The sequence below is a fragment of the Phasianus colchicus genome, chromosome 2 (genome assembly GCF_987193195.1).
Source record: "Phasianus colchicus chromosome 2, bPhaCol1.hap1.1, whole genome shotgun sequence".
Lineage (NCBI taxonomy): Eukaryota > Metazoa > Chordata > Aves > Galliformes > Phasianidae > Phasianus > Phasianus colchicus.
The window spans coordinates 41624439-41630438 of record NC_143437.1 but is presented as its reverse complement, the minus strand read 5'-3'; positions in this window follow the sequence as shown (position 1 = coordinate 41630438).

The window sequence follows — 6000 nt, the reverse complement described above, 5'->3', positions numbered from 1 at the left end:
ATGATTTTAGGCAGAAATTACACCTTTTATAAGGTGCTGTATGGAGTGCTTTTTGGAATGTTCCTCTGTTTTTTTTTCCTATGCTTGCTGTGTAGTTCCACACAGCCTATACACAACGCTTACAGGACACTGGATATGTATAACCTTTCTAACCCCATAGCACATCCCTCTCAGGCCATTATTCTCCCTGCTGTCTAGGATAGGGCTGTACGATTATTTGTCTTTTTACTCTGAGATGTGAAAGGAACAAGCATGCATGCCCTTAGCCTTAGGCTCAGACATACTGCTCCATCCCTTTCATAGATCTTGGCCTTTTCTTGCAAACTTAGGATATTGAGAAACAGTTTTTTATTTTTTTTCCACAAGCCCCTTGTCTTAGAACCAGGTCAATATGGGAGACACTGAAATTAAAGGCACACAGGACCTAGAAATCATTTTAGAAACACTATGGCTAATATTGCCTGGAAGCCTAATTACTGCCTCAGAGATTGCAGCAGCTGGAGAATCTTTTGGATCTTTCTTGTTCTTACCATGTCCTTCTGGCCATCTACTTAAATGAAATTTGGAGGATCTTAATTTTCTTGGAGACAGCTATTCCTCTATCAAATTTACCAGTGGATTCAGAAGAGAGAGGCTGGAGAAGTGGTGAGACACAATGCACATATACGCAGATCATGACAAATGTCTCATTTCTTTAGGAAATCAGAGAGAAAATCAGCTATCATCATTTTATATTCTAAAATGGTTTGGATTTCTGCAGGTTTCTTTCAGGTAGCACACAGTTCCCCAAGTTGGGCTGGACTGGCAGGCAGAAGCCCAAGTTGAACAGGAGTTTTCAAGCCTATGGAAGTGTCCTCAGCAGCTCCATGGGAAGACACAGAGATCTGCTCTGTTCTGGGCCCTCCTTCGCCCAGGACTAGACCTTCTCAGGTGCTGCACATGCTGGCCCCACTCCAGCAAAGCACTTAAGCACATGCTTAACTTTCAACACATCAATTACTCATGGATAAGTGAGAGAAGCTCACGAGCCTGGAGAAGATGCTGCTGCAGAGATAGCAGTGAAAAGGAAATGGGGAGGTGGTGACCTTATTGCCTCTCTTTCCCAATGGACTGATCTGCAGATGTCATTCAGGGCCTGAGGCAAAATGATCACAGAGGCTAATAGGTCAATGACCTGTTACTCTGTCGTTGGCCTAGCCCCAACCTTTGCAAAAGAGAGGGGAAGGGAGATGGGGAAGTCTGTACAGTTTGTCAGATGTTATCACACTTGATAAGACAAAAATTCACTTTCAGGAATTTTTCTTTCCTAGTTTGCTCTGAAAAAAGTTGTCAATTCAGAGGTCTGTGGTGGCAGAGAGGAAACTCTCAATCTTTTGTCCTGCCACTTACATCTGTGACAGGTTTCCTTTCTCCATTAAGCTGTTCCAATTTCTAGTTCTTTCTACGTGAAAATAAGTTTCCAAAGCAAATCACAAATGTATTGGGGTAGTTAGAGCTGTCATACTGATATCAGGAGAAAAACACTCTCCCTTCCCAAGAAGAGGTACACCTTTTGCTCAACAGCGTTTTGTAACAATGATGAAGAATTTGAAATTTGTCTCTCTAATTTTTTTCTTCCTTTTGGGAGATAAGATAAAGAAAAAAGAGAAGAATTGCTTTATGCTGCTGTCATGCCAGTCCTTCTCTGTTTCCACGATTATTGAAAAATGCTGCTTAGAGTTAGACAGCTGTGCACAACCACAATAACACACAGAAGTGACCTAGGGTCACCTCTTCAGGAATGTGGGCATCTAGCTGAATTTAAAGAAAATTTAAAATATATATTAAAAAATAAAAATTATTCAGAAAGAAAAAAAAAAGAAAAAAGAAAAGAAAAGAAAGCATGGGAAATAGAAAGATAAGATCCATTCCTTTAGCTATGCAGCAACTGAGTAACTTTTTCTGAATGTTTGGAGGAATAGCTTTAAAAAGCACAGTGACAGCCAGGCATGCAGCTCAGATCCCCACTCACCCAGAGAGACCCTCAGGGACACATCTGAAGCTCCCTTCACAAGACTCCCACAATAATGACATTCTCACCAGGAGTCTACTCCAAACAGTTCTCACAGTTTGTTTTTAATGGGAGTGTTTTATAGTAGTGGCAACATATATGGAGATAATTATTTCAAAGGCTCCTTCTTTTCCTTGTGGGACTTCAAGTACATGCAAAATAATGACTTTCCAAGCAAACTGCCCTGGTTTTATTTTCTGAACTCCTGTGCCATATACAACCCTCTGATCTTTGTAGAATTACAGATTGCTTCCCAGTCCTCTCTAGGATACGTCAGTCGAAGGAAATTTCAATCAGAATTGTGTCAAAGGTATGTTTTAGATGTAGAAAGAGTGAAAATAGATGGAAAGAGATCTCAAATGGATACTGAAGGATAGGAAGAAAAATGGGCTTTCTAATTGAGATAGAGGACAGTTGTAATTAGATTTGCTCTCTGACTACTGTCTGGTCAACTTTTGGTGAGTCATTTGCTTTCAGTGTCTCTGGGTCTGCAGCTCTGCAGAGGGAATCACTGTGATTCCTTTCTCCCATCTTTCATGCATTTTTTGCAATCTGGCACTTTCTTAGCATGCAGGGAGCTACTACTGTGAACCACTTAAAACAGAGCGAGGGCTCATTTGAGATGCAGTTAAGCGATGTGGTTTGATGGTGACATCAGTTTAAGGACTCCTGCCCATCTCATCTGCTTGTCCATGTCTGTGTACTGCAATTCACTGCCCTGTCAGTTGTGCCTCTAAAAAGTTTTTCTGGGAGATGCTGAAACCAGAGCAGGAAACTTATCTAGCTAAAATGAAGTTTCGGCTGACAAACATCATTTCTCATTTAGGTCAAGTAAGTACAGTGATAAGTACAGTGTGGTCCCATCAACAGATCCTAGCACAGGCAAGAGGGCTGAGAGACATAACACAGGGTGGGAACAAAGACTTTGAGATTTCTCAAGCTAGTTTAGCCAGCATTTAATTTCACTGCAGTCTGAGTAAAACATTTTGGGCTGGAGAAACACTGAATATGGTTATATGAGTATCTGCTGTAACTCCATTATGAAACACTGTTCTTCTGCTGGATTTCTATTAAAGCACCACAGCAGCTTTTCACAAACATTAAGTGCTGTGTTCCTACAACACTCCTGGCAGGCAGATACACTATCCTCTTATCAGATGGGCAAAATGAGCTGCACAGTGATCCCTACTGGCTTAGCCATGCAGCAGGAGCTAATGGGAGAGGCAGCAAGAACACAACATCTTAATTGCTGGACTGGTGCTTTAACTCCCAGGCTTCTGCTGGAAACCAGTGTCCACTGTCACAAATTGCCAGAAGAAAGATGCTTCCAGCAGCAGTAAGAATGGGGTGAGGAGTAACAATGATATGACTTGCAGATGGCTCTCATTAAATGGAGTTTTTATTGGATTAAAGACACAATCTGGAGTCTCCAGTAGAACTGCTTGAAATACTTTCATCTAATCTTGAAGAGGCTTTTTGACCAAATCAAACATTTTGCTGGGAATTTTTCAACTCCACTGAAATTTCCTGGGGGATTCTTGGTTTGAAACAACAACAACAACAGAAATCATTTCAAAACATTTATATTTTTTAGTTTTATCACTAAATATGAAAATATTTATACTTATAGAAAATATATTCTTATGCTGCTGAGAATAATTGTTATTTTTGCCAGCTCTTGTTAGGAGAAGCTCTGTTGTGGATTATTGCAAGTGATGGACTGGGCCACAAATATGGTAAAAAGTGATACTCTTCTATTGTTAAAGTAGTAACATGAAAGTACTTCATCCAAGGATGAAATCAGTGATGGAAGATCCTGAAAGAAAGCTTCTTTCTTATTATATTCAATGTTTATCTTCAACCTCTAGAAAATGTCCTTGCTTTCATAGTAAAAACTATTATCTTGTGACATTATTTCGGCTTAGGGGTTATGTGATCAGGGGCTTAGCAGTCAAAGGGTAATTGCATTTAGCCAAATGTTACCATTTTTATATATAATCATGTCCTAACAAGACCCATGAAGGTACAAATTATCTTGATTTGCAATGAACAATTCAAATAGCATAATACAGATGCTCACAGCTCTATATCCTCCTACATTCTAAGCTGTTAACATAAACTTTCCATAGCTGTTCTTTTCCTGGGCAAATCCACAGAGGTAACCTCATAGACAGACACTGAAGCTATGAGTGAACAAAACTAAGTAAAAATTTGCGTGCTCTGAGCAGTCAAGGGAAGAAGCTTTGCCACACCAGGGTTTTGAGCCTATCTACGATTGCTTCAAAAAACAAACCAACTGAAACTTTAGCTGCATTTTCCTTCTAATTTTCAACTATTCAGAATTAGCTGTGGACCTCAGGCTCCAGTACAAACAGAGCCCCAGACCCCACCTAGGCTGACTCCTCAAATGCCATATAAATCCTTTCTGATTACAGTACATAAAAAGGAAAAATTATAAGCATGGAAAATAATATCCATATTTTCATAAATAATGAGAACAAGTGGTGAGGGAGGTTAAGTGATACAGCTTGTAATTCTAAACTAAAGGAACAAAACCCAAAGCAAGTAACCCCCTGAAAGATTCAGAAGTCCCATTAGACCAAAACCAAATGTTTTCAAAATCTGCAAAAACCTTCTGGTGTGAAATAATGTTGAGTCTCAATGAGACTGTGGTTAGCAAGAAACTGTAAATCACTGCACAGAGAGGTTTCTAATGGCAAGTGGCAAACACATGAAGACTGTTTCTCCATACTTATGGCTTATGTGAATACAGTTTTTTTAAGCTGCTCATATGGGAACAGGATTTATCTACTACCACTGTATTTCTCAGTCCTTTCATTCTCTTCTGAGCCCCGCTGGCTAACTCCAGGCCAAACTGACTGAAAGCTAGAGGCTTGAAGTGATTGTGGTCCTTTTAGGACACCATGTCACCAGACAGGTACTCAAAAGAGGTTCAAAAGGAGGCACAAAAGAGCTATAGCAGGAGTTCAACTGCCTCAGCAGACACAAGAGACAGTAAAGAGGTGAGACCTGTGGCAAATGTACTGACAGCAGGGACAGCTGTGGTTGGAGCTTTCAGCCATGGGGTATTTCAGCTGCGGAATGGGCTAGAAGCAAACAAATTCTGCTGCTCATTGAACAGCTTCAATGTCTTCTCACTGGCAATATCTGGGGAAAGAACCTCCACTCTGACTCAGTTCTCTTTTACTGGTTTTATAACTTTGCTCTCTTTTAGCTTCATACTGAGAGATAAATTAAAGAACAATTGCTGAACAAAGGCCCCCAAATACACAGGAATTGGGGCAACCAGCTTGCTTTCTAATACCTGATGTATGTCTGTCTTCTTCATCCTCAAGAAGTTCTTTATTCCACAGTATTTCTACTCACCAGGTATAAAATTGTATGTATTCCTAGTTTCTGTAGCACTCACTGCTCCAACAGTATTGTGTGAGGCTGAACTCCAGCATGAGAGTCAGGGTCTCCTCCTGAGGACCATAAATGTTCTAAGAAAATGCCCTTCATAATTTTCCTCTCTCCAAGTCTTCCATGATAACATTTCTGTCACAGGCAGGAAAAGGCTTGTCTTCCAGCAGTGGATCCATACATGGCAGTGGGAGGAATGAAGAGAGCTGGATGCATGAGGAGCAGTAGTTATCTACATTATATGAGCTTCTCAGCAGTCCTTAAGAGCCTGTGGAAGACAAGTTCTCCTGTAATACCCAGTGACACAACTTGGACATCTATATCAGTGATGCTCCAGATTAAAGCTATTTTAGTTGCCACCTACTGCATGGCACAGACAAGATAGCATTCAGCACTGGCTAGTCAGATGAGAACTGAACAGCTTGTTGGCAGGTTTTCCTAATTTTTTTGCAATAAATACATATATTTTTTGCAAATTTCCAGCAATATATAGTCAGTCAGGAATCAGGAGTCTGAAATCTCACTTC